The sequence below is a fragment of the Neofelis nebulosa genome, chromosome 5 (genome assembly GCF_028018385.1).
Source record: "Neofelis nebulosa isolate mNeoNeb1 chromosome 5, mNeoNeb1.pri, whole genome shotgun sequence".
NCBI classification, from domain to species: Eukaryota; Metazoa; Chordata; class Mammalia; order Carnivora; family Felidae; genus Neofelis; species Neofelis nebulosa.
In genome coordinates, this window is record NC_080786.1 from 29,371,389 (window position 1) to 29,383,423 (window position 12,035).

Consider the following 12,035-nt stretch of genomic DNA (forward strand, 5'->3'; position numbering starts at 1 on the left):
AGAAATTAAGTCTTGAAGCAATTATGTTTGAATTGCTAGAAGAAAGTAAAGAAGACATTCCCTGTAGGGGATTAATATTGAAGTGGAAAAGGGCAGCATGAAGTTCGTGTGTGAGTGTGCATGGAAAGATGTAGGTAAGAACACCAGCTTGACAAAGAAGAAGAATGTGTTGGAAAGCAATACAAGATGCCATGGGAACATGCTCAGGAAATGTGAAATATCAGACAAAAGGAAGCCTGAATGGATTTTTGAAAAGGAAGTTTACACCATATATGTGTGTGATTTCAGAAAAAGAAGTCAGTGGCTATAGCAGAAAATTGGTGAGTGGACTTTTTCAGGAATCTACCTGATGTGTTACTTAATCTAGGACATAGTGCATTCTTGATTTGGGAGACAGGGCTCTGGGAAGGATCTTAACATTGTTTTGCAAATTAATATTTCTTATGACAAAGGAAATAAAAATGCATGGATCTAATCTCCCAATGTGTGTAGGGGGGAGGGGCTAAAGAGGAGGTAGAATTTTGTCATTAAACATAAAAATAGTTTTTTAAAGTTACTTTTGTTCCTCAATTTTTAAAAAAATAAAAAAGAGAAAAGATACACCTTTTGACCACTTTGTAGAGGGCCAAAAGAAATAAATCATCAGAATTAAAGAAAAGCATTTATTAGGAGCCCTTGTGACTATTGATGATGTGGGGATTTGGTGGGTTTGGGTTTTTGAAGCTAATTAATAAGAATTGAGTAAATCATTATGCCTAAAAGAGAGCAGCATGGTTTTGATCCAAAGACAGTGGGCTTTAGCAGTCCTTAATTAGAATCATGACTCTGCTATGAGCTATCCTTATGACTTTGTGAGTGCTCCAAAAAAAAGCAAGGACACTAAAAACTATTTAATGATGTGAAGCCACCAATGAAAAGGTCCCATCTAGCATGTCACTGAGCACACATTCACTGCATAGTAAATGTTAATTTCCTGTGCTGGTACCTATAGCTTAAACCTATATAGTGCCTGCATGAATGGTAGGGCCTTAGATACACCATTAGGTCTATTTCTGGATTACGAATCAACTAAAGTAAAGAGATGGGCATATTTTTTTTTTCACATAATTAAGCTTTTTATATAAAAATTGGGCTTACTATTAAACTCCCTAAATACAAGCATTAACTAGATCTATCATATTTATAAAACATTTTATTATAAGTTGCAGTTAAATACAAATACTTAGGAAGAGTAGGAACATTAATTCTTAAATCATATCAACCTCTACTTAATTTAAGCTCACCTTTTTTGCCATGAATTAGTAATGTAAGTAATTTCACTGGACACTTCCTTGAAATCCTGACTTTCCTAGAGCATTTTCATGCCAGTTTTGCTGTGGGCAGATTTCTGCATTTATTAATAATAACATTTCAAATTAAGCTTCTTCTCTAGTGACTACACTCGTTCCAAACTAGACAAAGAAAAATAAATAGTCTTTTCTGCTGTATTTTTTAAACCAACTTCCTGAATATTCAAACTTATCAGCATCATAAAAGGAAGTAAAGCCCAATGATATATTTGCCATTATTAAATCCCATAATTTACTTTTCTACTCAGCAGGGAAGCTAATTCTCTTTTTCCAAGTTTCCCCATCCTTGCTAGCTAGAAAGTCTACCTAGGTGTGGTGAGGATCAAAATGTGGGTTAGTACCAACTTCCTTTCTGATGCAGAACTGCTTTTTTACATTAAAGGCTTTAGATTTCCTTTCTGGTTATAAATTCAATCTCATGAAATTGGAACATCTTTAATCCTACTTAATATAGCCAAAATCGTCTTTACTGTCTTTCATCAATGTTTTCTAATTTTCAGAGTATAGGTCTTTTACCTACTTGGTTAAATTTAATACTGGGTATTGTTTTGTTTTGGTTTTGTTTTGTTTTTTTGGTTCAATTGTAAATGGGATTGTTTGCTTAATTTCTCTTTCTGCTTCATTATTAGTGTATAGAAATACAATGGATTTCTGTACATTAATTTTGTATCCTGTGACTTTACTGAATTCATTTATCACTTCTAGTTGATTTTGGTGGAGTCTTCAGGGTTTTCTATATATAGTATCATGTCATCTGCAAATAATGAAAATTTTACTACTTCCTTACCAGTTTGAATGCCTTTAATTCCTTCTCACTGTCTGATTGCTGTGGGTAGGACTTCCAGTGCTGTGTTAAATAAAAGTGGTAAGAATGGACGACATCCTTCTCTTTTTCCTGACCTTACAGGAAAAGCTTTCAATTTTTTCCCTTTAAGTATGATGTTAGCTGTGGGTTTTTCCTTTAAGGCCTTTACTATTTTGAGGTATGTTCCCTCTAAATCTACTTTGCTCAGCATTTGTTTTTTTCTTTTAAATCATGAGTGGTTGTTGTATTTTGTCAAATGCTTTTTCTGCATCTATTGAAATGATCACTCATCATCAAGGACATTCAAATCAAATGAAATATCACCTTATATCTGTCAAAATGTCTAAAATAAAAAACTTAAGAAACAACAAGCGTTGGTGAAGATGTAGGGAAAAAGGAACCCTCGTGCACTGTTGATAACAATGCAAAGTGGTGCAGCCACTGTTGAAGAAAGTATGGAGGTACTTCAAAAAATAATAATAATAAAAATAAAACTACACTATGTGACCCAGTAATTGCACTATTGGATATTTACCCAAAGAATACAGAAACGCTAATTCAAAGGGATGCATGCACCCCTATGTTTATTGAGGCATTACTTACAGTATCCAGCTATGGAAGCAACCCAAACGTCCATTGATTGATGAACAGATAAAGAGGATGTGAGATACACACACACACACACGTACAGACATACATACACAATGGAATATTATTCAGCCATAGAAAAGAATGAAATCTTGCCATTTGCAACAACATGGATGGATCTAGACAATATAATGCTAAATGGAATAAACCAGTCAGAGACAAATATCATATGATTTCATTCATATGTGGAATTTAAGAAAAAAAAAACAAATGAACAAAGGAAAACAAAGAGACAAAACAAGAAATAGACTCTTAACTACAGAGAGCAAATAGATGGTTTCCAGAGGGGAGGTGGGTGAAATAAGTGAAGGGGATTAGGTAGGAGTGCACTTCTCCTGATGAGCGCTGAGTAATGTATGGACCTGTTAGATCACTATATAGGACACCTGAAACTAATATAGTACTATATGTTAACTATGCTGGAATTAGCATTTTAAAAATATAGCCCAGGGGCACCTGGGTGGCTCAGTCAGTTGAGCGTCCGACTTCAGCTCAGGTCATGGTCTCGTGGTTTGTGGGTTCAAACCCCACATCGGGCTCTGTGCTGACAGCTCAGAGCCTGAAGCCTGCTTCGGATTTTCTCTCTCTCTCTCTCTCTCTGCCCCTCCTCCACTCATGCTCTGTCTCTCTTTTGGAAATAAATAAACATTAAAAATAAATATATATAGCCCAAATCATAAGAATATAAAATTTGACTTGAAAGAACTTGTTTGAACATGGTATAACAGTTACCATGCAACACTTACATAGTAAAATCCAGCACCTGACCTCAGGGAACTGATGCTGGGTATGTTTGTGTGTCTATGTGTGTCTGTGTGTCAAAGAACAAACAGGTAATGCACAACTGTTTAACAGTCTACTACATAAATCATAATGTCTTATGCCTGGAAAGAAAAACTTGTCCCAGTTATGCCCTGAACTTTCCCATATTTGAACTTTTTTGTCCTGTTTGTGATATATGAAAGAATAATGAAAACAATTGTAAGAGTAGAGCACTAATTACATTTCTGTCTCTTTATAATTTATAACATACTTCCACATGTATTACCTAATTTAATATATGCAATAACCAACTCTGAAGGGTGATACTGTTTCCTATTTTATAGGTAAGCAAACCAAGGCTCACAAAATTTAAGTAACATATAAGATCTAAGAGACAAACTGGGACAAAATCCAAGATTTCCTAACTTAGGCCCTATGCATCACATTTATTGCTTTTTCATCTAAATAGTCCTCTTGACCTCCTACCCACCCTTTGAGGTTCTGCTGGGCTGCCATCAGGTCCTGTGGGATATTCCATTCATCCCATCTAAAGGAAATTCTATTCTCAGCTCTTAGAGCGTCGCATATTTCTCTTGTGGTTCTTAACCTACAGTGCCTTTGTGTTATCATTATTGCTGTATTTGTCATTTTCCTCCCAGATTGGTAAGCTCCTTGAGTCCAGGGGGTTACCACTTGCTGGCAGTAGGCATGCAGGAAGAGTGAGTGAGTGAGTGAGTGAGTGAGTGAATAGAATGAATGAATGAATGAATGAGTGACATTCCAGGAGTCTCTGCCATCAAGCAGTGTTGTGATGATTCACTTAGCCAAGGATATTTCCTCATAGAGTTGCCAATAAAGGGGGAAAATGAGCTCAGATGTAAGATGAGGTTGAGTTTTGCTTACACAGGCATAGTGCATGGTGAGCCATGATAAGCACGCCTGTTTGGCTGTGATCTCTTTAAATTCTTTTTTTTTAATGTTTATTTATTTTTGAGACGGAGAGAGACAGAGCATGAACGGGGGAGGGTCAGAGAGAAGGAGACACAGAATCTGAAGCAGGCTCCAGGTTCTGAGCTGTCAGCACAGAGCCCGACGCGGGGCTCGAACTCACGGACCATGAGATCGTGACCTGAGCTGAAGTCGGTTGCTTAACCGACTGAGCCACCCAGGCACCCCTGCTGTGATCTCTTTACCATGGTTTCTTTCATATCTCTTTTAGGCTATATAATAGCTCTGGAGCTGTCAGATAAAAATGCTCATCTTTGTCTCTTGTTATTAAATAGTTGTTTCATTAAATTTTTTTTTAAGTTTTATTTAAGTAATCTTTATAACCAACATGGCGTTTGAACTTATGACCCTGAGATAAAGAGTCACATGCTTCTCTGACTGAATCAGCCAGGCACCCCTAACAGTATCTTTTAATTTGGAGTGATGCAGGGACTTTTCCACCTTTCCCTCCATCTTTTGCAGGTAGAAGCAGATCCTTTAGCTGTTAGTAAGCCATTGGCCACACTGGTCTCCTGGTCATCTTCTCATTGTTGTGTGTGTTTTCATCTCTATGTCTCCCTTGACTGTACTCTGTTTAGAACAGTGGGGGAAATTTTCTTTGAAGGAGGTCACGCTGGCTGTCTTTAATAGTCATCTTGTGATAAAAATCATTGTAGAGCTATCATAGTATGTGCTGCTTTATTGAGTGGACAATCTGCTCACAGTTGTTATGAGTAAGGATTCCACGGAGCATTTTCTTTCCATGTAGCCTATGAGCTTAGAACTTACTAATAGTATGTTAGACCGGTGATGAAATGGAATTTATTTAGCAAGATAATTACAAAACAAGTACAGTGTCCCTTTCCAGAATATATAGTGTCATAGTATGATGTTAGCCATGTAGATTGATCTAGTCCTTTTGTAAGATCACTTAGCATCATTTGTAAGATCATTTAGTATCATAAATTTATGTATATACCTCTCTTGACCTGGCAGTTTCCTTCCAGGAGTCAAGTCAAAGGAAATGATTCAAAGTGAAAAATATGAAGACAGTGTAAGGGGATTGCACTCAGCAGGGTAAAAGAAATCATTACAGCAGCTTACCAAAATGGACCTTTATCTTTCTCACATAACAAGAAGTGAGGAGACCAATATTCAGGGCTCCTGAGGCAGCTCCATCATACCATCAGCCTCCCAAGCAGTGGTTTTTGTCCTCACTGTCCCTTGTGGATGTAGGATGGCAAGTTTATTTCATGTCATTGTTCCAGATGGGAAAAGAAAAAAATAAGGAAGCCAGCTTAAACTTTTCTAGGGTGAACTTCTGTTTCTCATTAGTTAGAACTATGTCTCTCCTAACTTCAATGGAGACTATAAAATTAAGGTTTGGCTCAATGTTAGAAGGTGCAGGAGAGACAGTAAAGTATCTCCCAAAATGAGAAGGCACTTTGAGACTGGAAACCGAAGCAGACCACTCCATACAGTTTACCGAGTTTTATTCAGGGTAACTTACTGACAGGGGGATTGAGCAAAGGACAATCCACAGCAGGTGCATAGTTATTCTCCACAAAATCTTACCTTAGTCCACAGATTTTATAGAGTGAGGGGACATGCCAAAGGGCATTGTAATGAGATGTTACACACACCTCATGGGGCTTACATGCATCTAATTGACAGCTACCTTTTAATTAGATCTTGTGGCACAACCTGTATATTGGGAAGGGGAAAGACTATATTATCTCTAATAGATTCATGGGAGGCCAAAACAAACCTCCCCCTGTCCCAGACGTGGCAGGCATTTCTAAGGTATGTATATTAATCTCTCTGGGGCTTGGAACATGTAGCCCAAAAGACATCACTGAGCTAACATGAACAAAATGGAGGACCAAAGATAGAGTCAGTATGGTCAGCACGCCTACAGTTAGCTATATTGGGTCAGGTTAACCCAAATAAGGTTTTGTTAGTAAGGTATACTGAAAGAATGTCTATTGATAAAACAACTAGTAATATTTTCCATAGTAATCAAAGTACTGAAGATAACAAAAGTAAAATAATGATGCCCCTCTTAATGTCTGTTTGCAGAGTAATAGGTAAAATGATCTATTATGTGATGGAATATTGTGTAACTCTATTAATTATAGTTGGTTCAGGAAAACAGAAGCCACTCTGTGAGGAATAGGAAATATTTTAATACAGGGAAACAAAAGCTTATACAACCTTTGGAGGGCTGGGGGAGCAAAGGTCAGGAAAGCCACTCTCTTAGTTTGGATTCCTCACAAAGTAAAGCTTGAGGCAAGGACTTAGGAGTAGATAGTTTACTTGGGAGCTGATCCCAGGATTAGCAGTGAGAAATAAGGCAAAGAGGAATGGCCAACAGGGGTGTGTTGTAGAGATTGCCTTATGGGAGCTTGATTCTAGCAGAACCTACTTAGAAACCTATAGAATCCATTCCAGAATTGTCCTCCCATGGGATGAAAGGTAGGAAGAATTATCCATTGCCTTCCAAGAATTGCCCCATGGATATTAACTCCCTGTACAGATTTCTGAGCTGTACCACATTTTTGTGGTCCCAGCCGACTCCCATGACATCTGCAATGTCAGAGGAACCCTAGAACAGAAATAGAAATGTGTATCTGGCACTTGAATAAGAATGCTGCCACCATGGAATTGAAGCTTGTATGGAACTGTGCAACCATGGCTGAAACCAGAGGTGAAGCCAAGAGGATATAAACCAAGGTGCAGTCATTTGCTATAGCAGATTTTAGGAAATTGGATATGCAGGAGACATGAGGGAATAGCCAATAAAAGCCTTAGCTGCCTGTAGCGCCTAAGTAAATAGATGGTTCTCTGGTGGACCCTCAGAAGTCTCTGACCAAACTTTCTGCCTTTTGTCTAGCGCTATTAACCCACAGCTGCTACTGGAGAATTATGGCTTTTCTTTCACCCTTCAAATGTCACGCTCTGGCTTCTAATCAGTGATAATCTAATGGGAATCTAATCTGATGACAAGGATCTCTAAGAAATATAGTTTTTTTCCAAGTTTCATGCCCCTGAAAGGGTTGAGATTGTCCTAAGTATCAATAAATTATATCTGGCCCAGCAACAACTGATGAATTACCTATGAAGAGTTTGCAAAAATATGTAGAAATTGAGGGGGTTTTAAATTTTTTTTAAATTTTTTGACAGAGTGGGAGAGAGGGGTGGAGGAAGGGAGAGAGAGAATCTTAAGCAGGCTTCATGCTCAGCATGGATCCTGACATGAGGCTCGATCCCACAAACCTGGAATCATGACCTGAGCCAAAATCAAGAGTCTGACACTCAACCAACTGATCACCCAGGTGCTTCTATGTAGAACTTGTTTTAATGACTTTCTATTCGCTCCATTGGTGAGGGAGGGAACTCACCCTAGGGGATGAGCCAAACACGCAACACAGGATGCATGTGATCAACAGCAGTTGATTAGTCACATGTACTCAAAGCTTGGGTGGGGGGGGGGGGTTGGTAAAAACACTGCATGTCACACAGGGCTACTGGGGAGTTGCACTCAGGAACAGCACGAATAGCTAGGAGTTTTGGGAAGCAGGTTTGTGGTGTCAAGAGGGTGGGGTCCCCCCTGATTCCCGGGGAGGATGTGATGGGCTTGTTTGAATAATTCCACTTGCTTGTTAGGAACTAAAACCTTCTACTCAGGGATAAGCAGGAACTATGCCTGATACCTTTGATAAGGAGAGTTGCTTTGCTAGGTAATCTTATCCAGAGGGAGTTAGGCCATTCAAGGCCCTCTTGATTTTACCAAAAGTCAAGGCAGCACCTAGTACTATGCTGTAATTTTAGGCTTTATGCCACATACACAACAATCAATTTTCACTAGTTTGGGTAGAAAAAAAAAGGGCATGTCTTTTTTTTTTCCAATTAAGATTAAATGGTTCTCACTTAATTATCTCATTTTGCAAGGCAGCCCTTTCTTCCCAAGATTTCCTCTATTTTGTGGCAAGCCCAAGAACCTCAAAGTCCGACTCAATTGCAAGGATCAGTGCTTGGGATAACATCCCCTAAGAAGGGAAAAGAAAACAGGGTCTGGCACTTAGGGAGCATTGGAGAATATTTGAATGAACACATGAACCAGCTAGCAAGCTGAGCCAGGAGAGAAATCCCAACTTCTTCACTGCTTTTGTTTCCATAGACACTTGGTGTCTTTGGCCGTACAGCAGTCACTTTCCACCAGCTGTTGGTGTCCATGGGTTCAATACCACCTTGTCCCTGGTGGTTGAGGAGTGTTGTCTCTCCTCCTTAAATCTGAAATTCAGTCCTCCCTGTCTCAACAGCTGCTGCCACAGACTTTAGGGAAAGTGGAAAGAATCTGGAGCCCAGGAAGCATTGTCCACCCAATCTGCCTTTATCTGAACCACTTTCCCTGTCAGAAATAATATCACAGTTTGCTGCATTATATACTCACTCTTGTTTTTCTGTGCACCCCCCACATACATTTTCCTCAGCCTCTATAACTGTGTCTACATAATTTTCAATTAAATAGCTATTTAAATTTAAATGTAAACATTTTCCCCAAGTTACACTAGCAACATTCTAAGTGCTCAGTACCACCTATAGTCAGTGTCTACTGTATTGAACAATATAACTTATACAACTTTTTTATCATTACAGAAAATTCTGTTTGAGAGTGCCACCTGTATCAATTTTGTGGATCATTTATGCATTTACTGAACACCTGCTATGTGCTTGACCTTATTCTAAGCACTGAGGGCATAGCAGTAGACAAGACAGGCAAAATTTCTACCATCCCAGAACTTACATTTTAATTCACAAATCCTACATCTAAATGTCAGTGTGTATCAATAGCTTGAGGAAGGACGCCACAGGAAAACAGATGGCTAATTGTTCTTAAACATCCTGATTCATCCCCAGTCTGATTTCTTTGAGGTATAGCTCAATTTTCTTCAATTTTTGGAGCTCTGAATTTTATACTCCTGGTTTGGGCTGATTTGCAAGGCACAAATGGCTTACATGTTTGACTCACCTTTCAGTATTGACTGTCATTGTTAAGTCTTTTAGATTCTGGGTAGAGGTTTATTTGAAAAGTAGTTGTTCTAGGATTTAATCATTTAAATTCATTCTGGCAGCTTGTGTTTATAATTTTAATTCATTGAAAGATCTCATTTTTATTGAAGTGTATAACCACAACAGAGACTAGGAAATACACTGTAGTCATGTTGTTTTTCTACCACAAATCCATGTTTTAATACATGCCACCCCCCATGTAGGTGTTACTACTCATACAGCATTAATATTACTAGCCTAAAAAGTTGAATAATGGAGATGGGTGACATTTTCAAAGCAGTCATTAGGATTCAAACATACTATGCTAATATTCTCAACAAGAGCCACAAATGCCAGCACCAACAATTCAAACTAATGAACTATAAACATTTGCACACTTGTGAACTGATCAATTGTAGTATGTTACAGTTGAAAGAGACTATGGAAATGGACCTTTCTGCTCTAATTCCCTCTTTCCTCATTTATTGGTCCTTTGAAGATATAAATGATTTATCCAAGGTAATAGTTAAAGAGTAAAACCCTGCCATAGCCAGAAATTAACTTTTGCAGAGGAAAGGTTCTCAGACTTCAGCATGCATCCTTGAGGGCTTGTTGAAGCATAGATTGCTGGGCCCTACCTTGAGAGTTTCTAATTCAGTGCTCTAGGGTGGAACCTGAGAATTTACATTCCTAGCAACTTCCTGGTACTGCTGGTGGTCTGAGAACCACATTTTTAGAGTCAGTGGTATAAACAATGTGGTTACTGCTGTGAAGTTAATGAAATGATGAGAATGAGCCTACATAGCTAGCCCTAGGGATCTAAGGGTCCAGCTGCATGATCATATCTATCCATGTATCCACTGGTTTTGGCACCACGCAGTGCCACTTGGCTAGTGCCGTGTAAACATTAATGGGGATGTAAACATTCTGGGTCCGATAGCTGCCTGGACTTATAAGACAGTAACATTCCAGCTGTCTCATGGTTAGTAGGCATTTATTTTGATCCAGGAAGATTGAGCCTTGGGGACCCAGCCTCCATCTCTCTGCCTCCCAACTTCTGCCTGCTGTTTCCCTGTCAGTTTTGTCCTTTCTTCGGAATATCCTTCCCTCCCCCAGAAAATGAGAACATTGGCCTAATCTCATTTGAGAAGCTGGAGAGTCACATAGTCAAATTGTATTGTTTAGGAATTTTAAAGCAGCAAGTGGTAGATCTTCTGTGGTTTAATGTATTCATCCTCAAACTCCTGCCTCATTGTCCTCATTCAGCATCTTTGTACTTTTTTTACCTTTACTAGTCAGAATCCTTCTTAATCTTGCAAGTTTAGCTCATATTCCATCTCCTTCAAAAACCTTGTCCTGCTACTCTCCAGAAGATGTTATTTTTCCTTCCTCTGAAGGGATAGGACATGTTTCTTGTACTTCTGTGCTCTAAACTCTGTGGAGGTGTTATTTCATTCCCAGAACAACCTTGTAGCATAGGTGTGATACCTGTTTTACTGACAGAAAATGTGCTACCCTTCTTGAGTCTCATGGTCTAAGTTGTTATAATTTTCTAGAATACAGTGTAATAATTTGTCTTATACAACTGATAAGGGCAAAGTTGGCTATAGAGTGATTTTTTTTGACATGATATTTGTTCCCCCTGCTAAACTGCAAGTTCCTTGAGGGCAGGGATCATGTCTCATTTGCTTTTATTCCCAGTCCCAGTCCCTACTACTAACACAGTACTTAGTACTTAGCAGCACTCAGTATTTTCCAAAGAAGTGGATCTCCAGGTTAATTGTTGTTTATATTGTATCTTCCTGCCCTGATTCTCTGTGTAGTTGGCTTTGGTCCCCACAGAAAGGAGATCCTTTCAGTGTGGTTTATCCTCCCTGATCCCACACAGAATTTGTGGCCATGGCTGCCCCCTCTGTTTTCTCTGTGAATGCAGTCTTGGGGAAAAGGAACATCAGTCTACCTTGGGAAGAAGTGATTTGGGATTAGGGTTGTTTCAGCTTTATGCCAGTCTCTTAGTCTGTACGTGGCTTCCACACCCTCTTGACTTCACTGAACCACATTCTCTCTCCCTTTTAGTCATTATCTCCTTAATCTTCCTGACATCCCTGGAAGCCAAGTAGCAAGGACAAGTGAGAGGTATATCAAAGATAGATTGGGTAAAATATCACAAAGAATTCACGTTGCATGAAACTTGAATCGCATGGGAGGCTGTGGATCTAAATATTTAAGAAACACTGAATCAGTCATTTCTGTTTTAAACATAACTTGCAAATGTGGTTTCATCAATCATCCTACTTCCTTCATCTCCCATAAAATGCCAGTCTCAGGAATGAGAATAAGCAGCGCTGGCCTCACTGTGGCTCTAGTGCTCTTTTAGGCTGGGGTAAGGGTCCCTGGTTCTTGATTGACTGCACATTAGAATCCCAAGGGAA

At 39.0% G+C, this 12,035-nt stretch overlaps 1 protein-coding gene across 2 annotated transcripts in view; it reads left to right on the forward strand.

Moving 5' to 3' along the window:
• Positions 1-12,035, forward strand: part of TMEM108 (transmembrane protein 108) — a 403,151-nt gene that overhangs the window by 204,994 nt on the left and 186,122 nt on the right. The gene's annotated exons all lie outside the window — the stretch shown is intronic.